This window comes from Sminthopsis crassicaudata, chromosome 6, assembly GCF_048593235.1.
Source record: "Sminthopsis crassicaudata isolate SCR6 chromosome 6, ASM4859323v1, whole genome shotgun sequence".
Classification (NCBI taxonomy): domain Eukaryota; kingdom Metazoa; phylum Chordata; class Mammalia; order Dasyuromorphia; family Dasyuridae; genus Sminthopsis; species Sminthopsis crassicaudata.
Window position 1 is genome coordinate 17,686,475 of NC_133622.1, and position 17,699 is coordinate 17,704,173.

At 38.0% G+C, this 17,699-nt stretch overlaps 1 protein-coding gene across 3 annotated transcripts in view; it reads left to right on the forward strand.

Annotated features, from left to right (window-relative positions):
- RBPJ (recombination signal binding protein for immunoglobulin kappa J region) overlaps window positions 1-17,699 on the forward strand; it is a 100,921-nt gene that overhangs the window by 34,556 nt on the left and 48,666 nt on the right. The window lies entirely within an intron of this gene.

A 17,699-nucleotide genomic window follows, 5' to 3' on the forward strand; every position in this document is an offset into this window, starting at 1 on the left:
AATGATTCATATTTTTTAATAGTATGTTTATTTTTTATTCAGAAATGTATGTCTTATTAATCATAATCTGTGTATTTGTGGTACTTAGTCTTACTCTTACTGTTTGTGGTTAACAATAATCATAATTCGAGGTTCACGATATCCATAACCACCAAATATGTTCAGGCTTTTATGTTCTTATAATGTTACATGAGTGATGCAATCAGAACCATTTTGACTTTTTGAAACCATGGAAAACCCCTAATTTGGTAGTTCATATTTGTTGCTAAAAGCTTTGTGAAAGGTAGTAAGACATGAAGCAGCTCTAGAAAAATCCTGTATTTATAAGGATATGCAAAGTACAAAATTTCTTTAGTAATAAAGAACAGTGTATTGTATGTTGGGGACAGATAGGAAAGTAATGCAGTTCAGTTTGATCTTAGAAGATATCCCAGTATCATCTTATATCACAAATTTATTGGTAAGACCACCTTATTACAAAATTGTTTTGATATTTCAGTAATTTAACATGTTTTGGAACTGTTACTAAGCCCATCTCAAGTATCTAGTGTTCTAAAATGCCACCTTTTAAAAAAAATTCATCCACTTGATAATTGTTGGTCATTGACCTGTGAACTTGCTATATCCTTTTTGATGAACATGCTTCCCAAATATTTGATGAAAAAATATTTAAGTATCATATATATTTTTCTTTTTTCTAAAAGGTATCTCTTAAACATCTACTTTTCTTCCTGCTTAATATATAAAGTTTTTCAAAGACTGTGCAGTATTTGGATACTTTAGGAGTCCAGCATAATAATCTTATTCAAATAATTAAAACTTAATAACCTAAAGCCTCCTTTTTTCCCCCCCTTTGACTTTTAAATTTCATACTTTGGCTTTTAATTCCTAGTGAATGATTTCCAATATTTCTGTGCTCTTGTTCCTTCCTTTATCCCTATACTTATACAAGTAGCAAAAATCAATTTTGATTCTGTTCTTGTGAATGCTTTAGCCATTCTTTACTCGAAAGACTTAGAATACATTCTTCTTGGATAGATTTTAAAATTTGCTTGGGCAAAAAAAAAATACAAAACAAAATAAAAACTAAGCCAAAAATTTCTTGGTTATGTCACAATTTTAAAAAAAATGTTAGGAGCAATTAAAGTCTATTTGGGAAGTCATATGTAGCAAAAACTACTCTAAAGATATTTCACAGTTTGTTTTTTGTGAGCTCAAAGAAATTACAATTTTGTAAGAGTTAGGTAAGATTGAGTCTCTCCTACAAAGACTGAAACATTTTCATGTTTGCCATTAACTTATATTAAAAATGGATCTTGGATTTTCCTAGTTCTGTAACAAGCATTTCCATTTCTTGTTTTTACACAGAAGCTAAGAGATCCTGCATGTCCATGTGTGATCATAGGAACCAAAATTTAGAACTAGAAAGGTCTTTAGTTTAGTCCAGTTCCCTCATTTTATTAAATCAGTAGAAGTTAAGTGACATACCCAGCTTTTCACAGTGATACAAGTGGGATTTCAATGAAGATCTCATTTTAAATCCAGCCTGTTTTTCATTGTGCCACATTGCCAGTAGGCAGGTAAAGCGGGTAGCTAAGTATGATTGCTTAAATATCTATATTTAATAGGTTTTCCTCAATCCAGGGACCACTAAAGTAGACTGCATAGTGTTTTGGGGGAGGGCCTGTGATTTCATTGGTTTAAGAACCTCTCAGGAATTCCTTCAACTAAAGTAAGAGATCACCTGCTCTGCAACTTAGAGTCTTGTAGAGTTGTCCAGGAGAGTTTGTGACGTGGCTGGGGTCATGCTTCCCCTGTGTTCTTAGTGGAACTTGAACCCAGGCCTTCTTTAAAACAACTTCAACTCCCCTATGCCCCCTCTCCAGTCCTCTTATCACTTTATTACATTTGGTAAGAGGATTGATTTAGGGAGAAAATGAAAAGTCAATTAATAATTCAGCCATACATTGGGTAAGGCTTTTGGTATGGAATTTTTTAGCATTAATATAACTGTTACTTTTTTTTTTTTTTTTAAATCACCGTTTTCTTCTAAAAACTATAGTAAAGGAAAAGCTTTATAGAAGAAAGAAAAAGAAGAGAAAAACTGATGTCTGTGTCTAATCCATTCTCCTGCTTTGGGTTGGAAGCCATTGCTCTTGCAAGGGGAAAATGAAAACGCTACGCTTTATTAAATTGCTTTATTTTCTTGGGCCTCTGGGATCATAATCATAATAGGCATAATTATATAAAGCAGAGTGCTTTGCACGTCTCTCATTTTATCCCCATGAAAAACACATCTGAGTAAACTGAGGCAGGCAGCTTAAGTGACTTGCCCAGAGTCACCCAGGAAGTGTCCAACTGCAGCACCATGCAGTGATCCTGACCCAGACCCGGTGTGCCATGCAGCTACCTCATGCTGGGGCTTCCCCACTGGCTCCTCTCAGCAGGGGTCAGCAGTGGGGAGACTTCCTGGATGCTGGCCTTGATAAACTCCCAGCCCTGAGGCTTGCACTTAGCCTTGCTCTGCAGAAGGACAAAGCAACTAAAGCCTGAGCTCTGATCCTCCTCGCATTTGGAAACAGCCAGCTCCTCAGGAACTCCACCTGGTCTCCCCTCTGAGCGACCCGGGAGCCACAGCGCTGGCCAAACAGCTCTCCTGTTGGGACGTCGCGGCCCCCTACTGATGCTCCTGGCCTTTGCGCCTCCCCTAAGGCATCCTGGTTGCCCGTTAGATAAGCAGGTTCAGAAGAAGCACTCCGGGAGCTCTGGCTTCAGGAGCCCTTTCTGAGGGCGAGTGCCCTAATAGGGCAGGAGACTGGGGGCCAGGCAGGATGGCCACGTTCCAGCGCATGGTCCAGATGTGGTGGGGTTGTCATGGTGATGGGGTCTCAGTGTGACCAGATTAGTAATTGTAGCCCCCCAGGAAGCTACTGCTTGATCATAGGAAACCATCTGTTCAGAAGATGAGAGTTCAAATGCCACCAAATACTCGCTGTACTTGGAGTACTTGAGTTTTTGGAGCGTTAGTTTCCTCATCTGTCAATTGGAAATAATCCTTGCACTTCCCTCCTCACAGGGTTATTGTGAAGAACAGTAAGCATTCACATTTATATAGCATGCCCTTGCAACGGAAATGTGAATGCTTACTGTTTTTAACAGAAACAATGTAAAAAGAGAAACCCCATTCTGAAGTCACCTTATTTATCTTAATCTTTTCATTGATTGATCCGGTATAAAAATGATATTGATGCATTCATGAGGAACTCATTAAATTTGATTAATTGATCAATTAATTAATGACAAATGAATTAAATTATGATTACTTCAAAAGGGAAGGATAAAGTTGGGTTGTCATATCATAAATATTAATGGGGATAGTGTTCTATTTTTAGTATTTTTTTCCCCTTCGAATATTTTCAAAAAGGTCCAAAACATCTAGAAAAGAGATGATGTGGTAATGATGATGAAATATATTTTATGCTGAATGTTTTGTAGAAAGTTCATCAGAGTCCTCTGGTTTCAGAAGTTGGCTAACGTTCACTTATGCTTGAGATATCTATGTCCACACTCGTACCTCCCCTTCCCTTGTCTCAGTAAAACAGTAGGAGTATGCTAAATTAGAGGAAGAATTGGTAAATTGTGTCAAAACTGAATGGCACTTGTATATTTAGTCTGCAGTGGCATGATAGTAAGATGTTTCTAGTAAGTCAGACAGCCACCATGCATTTAAAAAGTGCTTATTATATACTAGGTATTGTGATGGGGGGGGGGGAATAACCTCTGCCTCTAGAAGCTTAATTTGTAGTGGAGGGAGATACAAGAAGAGACATTCAGAAAGTAATCGGAGAGGAGAAAGTAGTAGCAGGTGGGACAAGATCTGGAACAGTGTCTTGAAGGAGGTGAGATTTGAACTGAATTTTGAAGGAAGCAAGGAAAAACTCAAAAGTAGAGAGAGGCTTTCTGCCATGGGGGACAGTCCATGCAAAGACTTGGAAAGTGGAGCCCCAATTTGAGGTGCACATGGGCGGATCATAGAGCATCTTCTTTTGGTCAGTAGAAACTCACCTTCCTTTCCCCAAGAAAAGCATCCTCAAAACTCTTCCTGAAATCGGGTGCTTTTTAGAAATCCTTGAATAGATGTGCTGCCGGCACCACGACTACAGAACCATGGCGAGTAAAGCAGCACCGGAAATGGAGTTCTGAGTTAACTGTCATACTGAAGGTGGCTTATGATAAGCTTTTGAAGGGCACAGATAGGTGATGATGTGGTGGGGAGGCTTCGAGAGGAAAAGGACATGTAATTTTTAGATTGAAGAAGTTGGTCAAGTTTTCATTTTTCAGCGCTGTGACTTTTTCCCCTATCCCTTTGTCTTTGCCCTAGATATTACCCAACTATTCAAACTCTTGAATCTATCTTGATTGCTTTTGACCATCTTATAATAATACTTTTTTCCTCTTTATTGAGCTTTATTTTATATTTCTCTTCTACTCCATCAATTTAACTGATAGATATTGAAATATCTTGTTGTCATTTTTAAAGTATTTGTGTTTTTTTCAAGCTATATCTATCACCATGAAGTATTGTCCTGCACAATACAAATATTTAGAATTGTTTTTTAGTAAGTTCTGATTTTCTTTGGGTAGGTTCATGGTTATTCACTTTCTAGTTATTCTTATAGCTCAAGAGCAAAGACTAGAGGAGTGATATTTCTTTCCAGATAATAAGTTTTTCCATTAAATATCCAGGTGTGTATGTATTTAATGTGTATATGTGCATATACATATATATTTATATATATATGTGTGTATATATATACACACACACACACACACACATATATATAAAAGATAAATTAGCATTTGCCATTTCTGCTAGCATTCAAGAAAAAACACTGCAGCTTTTTTTTCCCCCTGAGGCAATTGGGGTTAAATGACTTGCCCAGGGTCACACAGCTATGAATTGTTTAACTATCTGAGGCTGGATTTGAACTCAGGCCCCCTGACTTCAGGGCTAGCTACCCCAACACTGCAGCTTCTTAAAGAAACTTTGAAAGAGCAGTTGAAAGTTTTGAGCAATGGCAGCATCATTGGAACGTGTATAATTTAACAAAATGGTGACTTTGACCATCTCAGGATCCCTACTAGCCAAGAAAAGGAACATTAGGCATCGTTGTGTTCTTAATCCTGTAATGGGAAGAACTTTCTCAACTCATGAAATTTGTTTACACCTGGGTTCTGATTGCTAGGCCCCTTGCCTAAATCTGGGAACTGGCTGTCAGCCTCCTGAGACTGAAACCACCCTATAAATCAGTCCTTTAATTGATCTTTAGAGTCAGATTGTTTTATTTCATTTGCTAGATTCTTGTCTGTTATTGGAATAGCTCACTTTTCACAACTCTCATGTGGTACTAAATGTCTTCTGATGTTTTACATCTAGAGCGATTTTTTTTGTTTGGATGTAGAAGTTCTGGGGTATGATCCAAACAATGCTACGGAAAACAAGCCGATGCCCTTGTTGCTAGACACAGTCTCCATCTGTGTGCCAACGGGAAGGCTAGTGCTTATTTCCTAAGGTCAGGCACCAAGGTTCTCCAAGTCTGGCACTCTTTCACTTCACTCAAGTAGTCAGCCCCCGTGAGAAATTATTCTGAGATCAGTTTATTTCAACATTTGGCCAATAGGGACAACCAGGAAGATGCTTTCTTGTCTGTGAAACTGTGAGGAGGACTGGACGGGGAGGGAAGCTCAGTGACTGTCACCTCGGGCCCCTTTGTGTCATGTACCCGCTTTGAAGGGCCAGGAAGTCCATGAGTCCTGAGCAATCAGCAGAGAAGACGGAAGTGAAACAAATGGCAGCCGCCATGGGTCACCTTTGCTGTGGCCCCTGGAACCAACACTGATTAAGTTTCAGGTTCTCAGACATTGCCTCAGAGGGGCCCAGATCAGCCCCAAAGCACTTCTGGAGCCTCAGCTTCTTGGACCTCTTGTTTGGAGGATGCGTATCTGACCCTGCAGTCTCGTTTGGAGATCAGCTCTGCTGATACTGCTTCCCCAGGGTTTCTAACATTGAGTATGAGCCATCAATCAACAATTGAGACGCTTCCTCTCCTCTCCCTATCCCCCAAAAAAGGATGTGATGAATTCTATGCAGTCCCTTCAGAAGGTTAGGTTTGCTTCCATTTGAACTTTTGTTCTCTTCTGTGCATTAAAAAAAACCCTCATAGAGAAGAAGAGATAGCTGAGGAGTAAAGTGACTTGTGTAGGATCACTGAGGCAGGATTTGAATTCAGGGCTTCCTGACTGCTCTGTTTGTGCTGGAACTAAATGGGAGACAAAACCGACACTATATATTGGAAATAATGGTAGCTCTTTTTCTTAACTCTTGATTTTACTTGACATGGTAAGCTTTGAAACAAATGTATTCTGGCACTTTCCTATAGGAGGAGAGAAGATTGAGTGTATTAATTTACTGATAACAGTAAATGAATAAATAATAAAACACATGCAAACAAAAATAAGTCACAGAAAATACATCCACATCTGGTGTGACTCATTGAAGGAATTAATTTTAAATTTCTTTTGATATAGAAGCTTGTGATTGCAGAGTTAGAAAAATACTTTATTGTATTATTTTTAGAATTTATTTTATTTATTTTAGAATTATTTTTAGAATTTGAAATTGTGTTTCTTTTAAAAAGAGCATTTGTGTTTTAACTGAGCCAATTAAAGCTCATATGATAGGCAAAGTAGTACAATAGTTGTTTTTAAGATCTTCTCAAGAAAAGGAACTACGTGCCAGATATTGAATAACTAAAGCTTGAGTTCACAGTATCAAAAGAGAAACACTGCACAAGGTGAAAACCTAGGGCAGCCACTTCATTCAGCACAGCTCTGCCCACCATGGCTCTCAGCACACTCCTGTCTCCTTCCTCTTTCTCTTCTCTTGGGACTTGGCTTCAATCATCCCCCACCACCACCCAAATCACCCAGTGACTGCCCAATCCAATACGAGGGAGAGCTTTTTATACCTCAGGGCAAGAGGGCTGGGAGCCAGCTGGATCCAGGGCTGCCCTTCACTGATACCCCCTGCTGCCTTTCATTGGGCATCAGAGGCATCAGAGCCTTCCAACATGGGAAAACCTCAGGAGAATTGGGTTTGCCAATGGTGAGCCCCCAAATGAGCAAAAGTCCAGGTTCAAATAACAGATTCAGAAATGGGGGGGGGGAGCGCTAAGAGAAGCCAAAATACATTGAATGAGTATGAACAAACATTCATCGATGAAAATGAGAATTTGCAGCAATCTCCCCACCACCTGCCCCCAAGGTCACAGAATGATTGCAAGAAACTCTAGAATGATTTAGAGAGAAAGCAACTAAAAGAAGATATTAGGGATTGAATTTAATTGGAAATTTGAGCCATTACTACTTACTTTTAAACAGGGACATAGAACTGAAAAGACAATAGAGAATTTTTCCAAAGAGTTAAAAATTCAGAAAGAGATCATGAAAGATACATAATAATACTAAAGTAGAGGAAAATTTGGCAGATGTAAACAGCAAAAATGGTGAGAGCACATGAATTCTGTAAAAGCTAACAAAATAACCTTTCAGACAGCATAATTTAAGCCCAATAGATTTTCTAGAAGAATGTCTTGAATTTTCAAACTGAAGCAAATAATACCAGAAAATGATATAGACAGTCTACCCCACTTTTGAGTGAAGTCAACAGCTACTTGATCAATCACATTCACATATTGGCATCATGCAAAAAAAGAATAACCTCTTTCTGAAATCCTTAAGGGATGTAGAGCTTACACTTTGCAATTTCAGAAATATAAGTTTATAAGCTGCAAGGAACAAGGCATTCAAATATGAAAGATAAACCTGGAATACACACAAGTTTTGGGAAATTGGAGGGCTAGTATACTCCATAAAACAAAGGAACTCATAATAACCTATTCTGTAAAGATAATCCTTCCATGTTGATAGACATTTAAAAAGAATGACCACGAAAGACTTAAAGGGCTGAAGATTTTTGGGGCAGTTACATTTGGAGAAGAAAAGTTAGAAAAGCTGAATTCATAGCCCTCGTATTAAATCCTCCAACCTCCAGAAATGATCAATCTGGGGAAAGGGGGCAGGATTGTCAGTGGTAGGGTATAAAATTGTATGGTATGGAAATGGAAGGAAAGGGAAAAGATAGGATATTGAGATGTACTCTGAGCAGGTTCAGAGGTCAACAGTAAAGATATATTCATTTCCTGGGTAAACTTGTAAAAACATCTGCATTGCTATTGAGTAATACAACTCGGGATACAATCCAAGGGAGAGGGAGGTCTCATTCAGGATAACTGCAGAAGGCATATGATATCTGGGAGTCACTCTATTAGGACACCCTCCAAACCTCTAGCTATAATTATGAAGCATTCTTTAAAGAAATAAAGAGTAATAAGACCTATTAGATGAAAGGAAAATCATAATTAAAAAGTAGGAATGATGTTGGAATAGCACTTCCCAGGTTTCAAGTTCTGTTATAAAACACAAAAGATTGGTTTATACTGGTTTAAAAAATAGAAAGTTTAGGTAAATGGAACAGAAGATTAGGAAGAATGATTCGGAATGAAACATTTAACCACCTTGTATTAACCCAAGAATAAAAATTGCTTGCTTTGAAGAATGCCCTGTTTGATAAGAATTGCTGGGAAAATTGGAAAGCATGTTGATGAAAATTACATTTAGACCAACATTTTATACTACATGCCAAAGGATACACCTTATGTCAGATTTCTTAAGTGGCCTGATTTTTAAAGGATAAACCAACCATTTAAAAAAAAAAAGAAAAAATAAAGAGATCTTTCCCAGGGAAAGGAATTTATAAGTAAACATGGAGGCAATCACAAAATATAAATTAGGTTACAGGAAATTGAAAAGCTTTTGTACAACTGAAAACAGTGCAGTAAACATAAGCAAAGCAGCTGGGGAAAACAAAAATATCTAATAAGGTCTGATTGCATTATGCATGTGTACATACACACGTGTATACATACACATGTACAACAAAAGTCATTTCTTGTTGGTCAGAGGATTTAAATAAAAGGTTCTTGAAAGCATAGCAAAAGATTGAAAAGTTGCTCCAAATCACTATTAGGAGGAAAAATAAATCCAAAGGACTCGGGACTGTCCTACTTTACCCCTAGAAAAATGATAAAAGATAAATAAATATATGTACAATTCAGACTGAAAAAAGATTGACACAATAATGTTCTTTTGAGGACTAAGAATTATTTCAAACATTCTATAAATCAATTTGGAACTAGACTAAGAAAGTGATCTAAAATATCCATAACTTCTAAGGAGGTCAAAGTTAACCAAAAATTTATAGCAGCAACAGAAACAGAAATTGAAATTGAGAGCTAAATAGTTTTATTGACCAAGCCTGATTTTTTTTTTTTCTGTTGAAGGTTTAATCCCCATTGAGTGAAATCTAATTGGATAGGAATTCATTGGTATCTTTTTTCTTTTCTTTCTTTCTTTCTTTTTTTTTTATTGATAGAACATATGCCTGGGTAATTTTTTACAACATTATCCCTTGCACTCACTTCTGTTCTGACTTTTCCCTTCTCTCCAATCTCTCCCCTAGATGGCAGGCAGTCTTATACATGTTAAATGTGTTATAGTATATCCTAGATACAATATATGTGTACAGAACCAAATGGTTCTCTTGTTGCACAGAAGAATTGGATTCAAAAGGTAAAAATAACCTGGGAAGAAAAACAAAAATGCAAACAGTTTACACTCATTTCCCAGTGTTCCTTCTCTGGGTGTAGCTGATTCTGTCCATCATTGATCAATGAGAACTGAATTAGCTCTTCTCTATGTTGAAGATTTCCACTTCCATCAGAATACATCCTCATACAGTATTGTTGTTGAAGTGTATAATGATCCCCTAGTTCTGCTCGTTTCACTCAGCATCAGTTGATGTAAGTCTCTCCAAGCCTCTCTGTATTCCTCCTGCTGGTCATTTCTTACAGAGCAATAATATTCCATAACCTTCATATACCATAATTTACCCAACCATTTTCCAATTGATGGACATCCATTCATCTTCCAGCTTCTAGCCACTACGAAAAGAGCTGCCACAAACATTTTGGCACATACAGGTCCCTTTCCCTTCTTTAGTATTTCTGTGGGATCTAAGCCCATTGCTGGGTCAAAGAGTATGCACAGTTTGATAACTTTGACCAAGCCTGATTCTAAAGAAGCTGTGTAAAGTACATTCTACTCCCTTGTGGGGGACTTTGGTGTACTATGCACGTGGAATACTATCTATACTTTGGGACTTGATTGAGAAGTCAATTAGTTTTGTTGGATTCTTTTTTTTTTCACTCCTTTTTTTTTTGTTTGGTAAAGGGGGAAGGGCATATACTGAAAGGAAGGTAATGTTAAAACATAAAATTGTTTTTTAAAAATATTGTTAACTGTAGAATAGGATAAAAATAAAATAAGGAGAGACACTGAGATGGGAGAATTAAAAAGATAGGCTTTTCTTAATAAGGACAAGCAAAATGTGACATAAATAACACTTCCCATGATGAATAGAGATATGTCTATTGTTAGAGATGGAACTTTAATAATGAATTTCATCATAAAGAACTCACACATTGGGAAGCTAATTAATCCAGGAAAGGGTTCAACCTTTCAGGGCTGCTTCCACCTTAGGAAAGGGATATGTGCAGTTGCCAAGGTTAGCTAAGCACCAAGTGTGTGGGAAGTATAGAACCAGAGATAACATAATCAGGATGTTGGGAGTCAGGAATAATCGTGGTAAGAAAAAGGGCAGAACCAGGCCTCATAACTCAGTATCCAGAATAATTTTCACTGTATAAAACTGCTTCTGTTTTAAATTGCTTCCTTCACTCAACTGATATTCCTGAAAGGGAGGCTCATCAATAAATACATCCACCCTTCATGATTCTAAAGGCCCCATGAAGAAATATGTGTATGTGTGTCAAAAGAGACAGATACACATTGTACGCAGCAAATGAGGGAATTTGCTTAGTTAAAGCAATACTTTTTTTACAACACTTTCCTCCCCCCCCTTTTTTTTTTTCCAGTAAAGTGGAGGATGGGAGCAACACAAAATAGATTTATTAATCTTAAAAAACTGAATAAAGAGGTTGGTATGCTAAATGTAGAATGTTGTATACCCTTTAAGGTGATGTTATTTTTGTTAGACTTGATTGTTTTATTTTATTACAAGAAACCTCACAAAGTGGAGGAGGAAATATTTACAAGTATGTAAACATTTCTAAAAACAAACTACATCAATTTAACTTTTAAAAAATGACCAGTAAAGCATCATTTAAAAGAAAGTGAAAGTGAGACACCAGAAAATAGGAAGGATGGAAAAAGGTCTACATAGGAAAGAAATGAAAAAGAAGAGAGAGCTCTTGTACATAATCTCTGAAAGATGTATTGATATAATGGTTGGTTATATCCTATTAGACCCAAATAAATAACTTTTTAACATTATATAGTTTGTAAATGTCATTTTAAAATATGTAAATATTTTATTTATTTATAATATTTAAATTTTAAAATATTATATTTTTGCATATTTAATATTTAGTTATATTTAAATATTTAAAATAGAATTTGAGAGTCCTGTCATTTCAAGATAATGTAAAGATTATCAAATTCAAATTGTTACCCAATATTTAAAGTAATGCTACTCAAATACAAGTAATACAACTCAAAGCCTTTGCTTGAATATTATACTCCAGTTATACTCATTGTTTCAAAAGGGAATCTGTTCCATTGTTGTACAGTTTTATTGTTAAAAACTTTTTTTTAAGAAGTTTGTTCTGGGTATTACCACAAATAAAAATTTTGTTATAATAGCACATAGTTCCTGTTTAGGGAATCTATTCATTGATACCTTTGAAGAAAAGTTAGCTGTAATTTACAGTTTTTAGATGTTTTGGGGTCTTAATATATCATACCAATTTCCTAGTCAGGGAATTTTTAGGAGGATTTGAGACAGAACCCGAAGGAAGAGATGAGGGCGGAGATCACAGGTTTCTTAGCCTCTTTTGCATGTTATGTGAAGGAATTGCACATTGTGCATTGGTCAGTTGCCTAGCAATGCCAAAGCTATCAGATCCATGTATTGGACTAATCTGTGGATGGTCCTTTGACCAAACATGTGTCTGGACTAGCTTGTTCCTGATGGTCATTGTGACTAGTGGTGCTGGCTTGCCCGTCTGTCCCCTCTTGGTACTTAGAATGTTTTACCTACAGGCAGGAGTATTAATTTTATTAAAAAGTTCATGAAAACACTGCAGTATAGTCTGCTGAAATTTGGGGGAGAAATGTTTCTTCCATTATGGTTGAAGGTCTGTTTAGCCTTTATACTATGCATCTGCATTTTTTCATCTGTCCTGTAAAATACTATGTAAAACAATATGTTTCAAGAATAACTTATTAGCAAGAGAGGAATTTAAAAAAAAATTATTTTCCTTAAAAAGTATGCTTAAATTTATTGACGTTGTAAGGAAAGAAAGTGTATATTTTTATGTATACCATAGCGGAGGTGAGGTGGTGAGTGGAATATTGTGGCCAGATCTTGGCATTTCTGTCTTCAGAGCGCCTCTACCCATTGCTCCCCTCCTACACCAGGGCCCTAGTTCAGACTCTGCTCACAACACATTTACTTGTTTCCCCTGTTAGAACATAAGCTCCTTGAAAGTACGGACTGGGGGGCTGCTGGGTGGCACAATGGAGAGAGCACAGCCCTGGAACCCAAGGTGGCCTCAGACCCTTCACAGTTCCTAGCTGTGGGACCCTAGGCAAGTCATTTGATCCTAATTACCTCAGTTTAAAAAAAAAAAAAAAAAAAAGTTGGGACTGTTTCTGCCTTTCTTTGTATCCCTAGCACTTAGCACAGTGCCTGATACACAGTAAGAGCTTAATGTATGCTTCCACTGATTAACTTCTCTCTATAAAAGAATGAATTTTACATTAGGAATGACAAGGGGGAAACCCCAGAAAGTTGATCTTCAAGATAAATAAGTGTTCTTTATTTGAGCTCTATGAAAACATCACTTGACCCAAATGAAGTATATCCTTAAATCCTGACTCAAACAGCAGATGTGCTGGCTGAGTTCCCTCTTAACTTTCAATGATATTTGAAACGTCCTTGAAAATGGGGGCAATACCATAGGATTGAAGAGGGGCAAATGTTGCCATTTTCATTAAGTGGATGAGAACAGTCGGCAATCTGTAAGTCAGTGAGCTGAGTTTCATGATCCCAGAAAATTCTAATCACTACGGAGGTGTTGGTGAACATCTAGAAAGGAAAATGGTGATTTCAGAGAGCCAGCATTCCTTCATCCAGAGTAGGTCCTTCCAGATTCATAATTTTCTATTTGGTCAGAATTACTAAATGATGAGTAAATTGCTTGAGATATATTTTGCCTATATTTTTTGTTTTTTGTTTTGTTTGGGGGTTTTTTAAGACTGGTTCTCCCTATCTCAACCAGTCTGGATGTACAGTGGCCACTCTCAGGCTTGATCCCAGCACTGAACTGTATGAAGCTTGACCCGCTTCTTTTTTTCTGACCAGACCCAGTTTGTTCTCCCTGGACATCCCCACTCCCAGGGGCTTATTGTACTGGTGCTAATCTTAGTACAGACACCAAATCAACTTTAGCCCTACTGCATCTCAGAGCTCATTGCTTATGCAATCCTTACTAACTCCAGCTTCCCCAGTCACTGGGATTGTATGTGTATCTCTGTGCTGGGCCATTTGTCTAGATTTTAGCAAAGCTTTTGCGTACTTCATACCATTGTGGGGAAGATGAAATATGAATTGCTTGATAATGCAGGCAGATGGGTTCAGAACTCACCAGGTAAAACTTAAAGAGGCATTGCTAATGGGTTCAAAGTCCTTCAGGATAGAGGTCCCTAGTAGAGCACCACAAAGGCTTGACTTGGCCCGACATTGTTTACTGATTTTATCAATAACTTGGGTAAAAGCAGAGATGACCAGCTTGTTAGATTTTCGGTTGACATCAAACTGGGAGGGATAGCTGACAATAGTGCTCGCCAAAATCGGGCTCTAAAAAGGATCTTCACAGACTGCAGTTTGGGACTGAATCTAATAAGATAAAATTTGATAGGAATAAAGTCTTTCAGTCAGGTTCAGAAAAATCATTTTCACAGATGTAACACAGAGAAGACATGGATAGCCAGCAGTAAGGGGAAGAGAGGTGTTAATGAACTGCAAGCTCAATATGTTAGTAGTATGATGCGATAGCCAAAAATGCTAATGCAGTCATGTTGCATCAAGAAGTACATGGTTTGCTGGGACGCAGCTGTGATAATTGCATTGTATTCTCTGCTCTTTAGACTCGTTTAAATTATTGTATTTAGTTCTGGGCACCAAGATTTAAGAACAGCTTTGATTGGTTAGAAAGTTTCTGGGAGTTGTTAACTTGGATGATCTTGGTTTTATGACATGGCGGGATTTTTTGAAGGACCTGGGTGTGTTTAGGCTAGAACAAAGAAGACTTTGAGAATAGTTGTTCTAGTTCAAGTATTTCAAGGATTGTCCTAGAGTAGAAGGATTCACCAGAACCCCAGAAGGTAGAACTAGAAGTACTGAACAGAAACTGCAGAGACAAATTCAGACTTGATGTCAGGAAAAACTTTGGAACAATTAAAGTTTTCCACAAGTGAAATGAACTGTTTGTAGAGAGGGTCGAGGAGACAAAATGGAGCACTTGTTGTATATGTTATAGTGGGGATTTCTTTGGGCTGTGGATTGGGATGAATGGCCACTGGTGACTCAACTCCCAGATCTTGTAATTCTGATATTCTCTTTGAAGGTCTAGATCTGGGGTGAGGAACTTTTTTTTCTAAATGGCCAAGGCCCATTTGGATATTTATAACATCAGTTGAGGGCCACTCAAAATAATCAGCTTATAGAACTCAAGCAGTAAGAGGTTATGTCTAGTATTCAGCTCATCATCACTTGCAGGTGCCTTTGCAGATGATTACATGTATGTTATATGGCCTGCAGGCCAGACATTCATCACTTGGGCTTAGATAGATGATTTGGTGTTCCCAGGAGCACTGGTGCCAGTGGCATCCACCTCATGTGGCCATATATTATTCATAACTCTTCCCTTTCTCAAAAGGTACATGCTTTTTAAACTGTGTGCTCTGAGCCTCCCTCCCAAGTGGTACAGATGACATCCATCTCTGGAGACCTTTCTTGTTTTCTCCTGATAACCAGAGCACAATGCCTCTGCTGCCCACTTGCCACATCTTCTTGGACCTTTCCTTTTCCTCTTTGAGTTTCCTCTTTGGTTTGGGGTCTCCTGGCCTACACCTCCCAAGTCCCTTGTGATTGACTTCTGTGTGATGCTCATTTTTAATTCTTTAGAGAATGTTCTATTCTAATTCTTACTGCCCTGCAGCAAAACTAGTCGCATATTGGCATTAACTGGGTAGAGCCTGATTTCTAGGGGAAGCCTGGCCAGGCTTCCTGAGGCATCCAGATATCACGGGGCACAGAGTGCTGGCCCTAGAGTCAGGTCTCCTCTTTCTGAGTTCAAATCCAGACTCAGACACTGACCTTGGGCTGATCACTTCATCCTGTTTGCCTCAGTTTCCTTACATGTAAAAGGAGCTGGGGAAGGAAATGGTTAACCACTTTGGGGTCACAAAGAGTGAGACATGAACAAAACAACTGAACAACAACAATTTCCTGGAGGTTCAGCCCCGTCTGTCTGTTCCATGCTGGGCCCAATTTATCCATCTGTACTATCTGTATGTTCCAAACATAAAAACGAATGGAAAAAATAGGGATTATCCATCCAGTGCATAGTGGACAATGGATATTTTAATATTTTACAAAGCACATGATATTCCAAAGTCATATAGGCATTAATTTTTGCTTCTTTTACCATAGATAGATGATTATCTGGAACTAATTCTTCATTCTCATATCTTGGATAGCAAAAAAATCATCAAACAACCCCTTCTGTGTACAAGGCGAGGAAAATAGTGCTATTTAGTTTATGATAAGCACCCAGTTCCAAGTCTTTTTGTTTATTTTATCACTTAAATGTTCTGGCCTATTACTGTCTTGGTTATGAAGTGCCACCTGTTTCAATTCCCTGAAATTTAATTTAGTTTGGCTGTTGCAGGTTTTTGCAGAAGTTTTCCAGTTGTGCTACAAATTTGAGATTATCATTATCTGTTCAGTGTGCATTTAGTATTTAGAAACTCATTCATGACTGCTGTTACTGTTGGCCCCTCGGGTCCCACCCAGCAAAACTGAGTAGTCATGAGCATCACCTTAGTGTGAATGGGATTGGAATATTTCAGGACTAACAATGCCAAATAATTTTAGAACTGAAGGGAATCTTGAGATAGTGGAGCAAAGTGGCAGGAACTTTGCATTTGAAGTCAGAAGACTTAGTTTTACATCTTGCTTTTGATTGACCTGGCCCAAAGTACTTAGCTTCCAGGCTTGGGTTTTTCCAGGGTTTTTTCAGTGGTAATTGGACCTCCCACTCCCAAGTGAGAAAACGGAGGTCCTTGGTGCTAGGATTCCGCCTCCCCACCCCCACAGAGTGGATCAGTGGTCCCTCTGAAGTGAGAGGCTGAGCTGATTGCCAACCCAAAGTTTCTCCCACTGTCTCACTGGGCCTCTTCTTGTGTAAGCTTTTGTCACTAGATTTTTGTATTGAAAGTGACTAATAAAAGTGCCCAAGGTGCTGAATGTCATGCTAAGCGCTAGTTCCCATAGTGAGTTGGGGTGGTTTTAGTGGTAGTTTGTGGTTTTATAGTTCTTTTCATGTTTTTAGCCCTTACAATTAAGGAGCATCATCTATCAAAACTGGTTTTACTTACTCCTTAAAAAATGACTGATGCTTGGCCAACATTTTTTCCTCTCTCCTCTAAGTTAGTTGACAATTATAAAATTCTTCATTAGCTTCAGTTGCCTTTGTGTGTACGTGGTGAGAGGGTGGGAATGTCAAAGGCTGGGATTAGTATGAAGTGAGATAGAAAACTGTGGGATGGATTTGAAGAAGGCCCTTCTTGCCTGTTTGGCTGTGTTCTTGTATTGAGAAGGCGGGAGATGAATGGACTGAGAACCGACCAGGTTTTAGATGAGTTTTAACAGGAAGGATTTAGAAAGAACAGCAGACTTGACAGTAAGAGGGCAGTAATAAAATTGAGTGGGCAAGCCAATGTGGGGCTCAAGGACACCATGCAGTCAAAAATGGGTTCTGACCAGGATATTGCCGAACAACGGACATAGAAGTATCCAGACCTTTTTCAAACATCCATGTGGAAAATATGTAGGCAGTATATGAAGAATTAAATTGCAGATTTCCATATGTCCGGGAAATTCATGTGTACAGTTAAAAGCCTTTGAAAAGCTTCCATTTAAAATGATTATGGATTCACTTTACTAATAAAAATTCTCCATGGGGTAACTTTAATACTTTGATGCATTTAAGGTGATAGGCATTATGACTTAGAATCAAGAGACCTGGGCTCTACCATTCCACAGTTGTGTGACCTTCAGCGTATTATATAACTATGACCACCATGACTTCTTATATCTGCATAAAGAAAATAATAGTTCTGGATTTGGTGACCTCACAGAATTATCTGAGTCA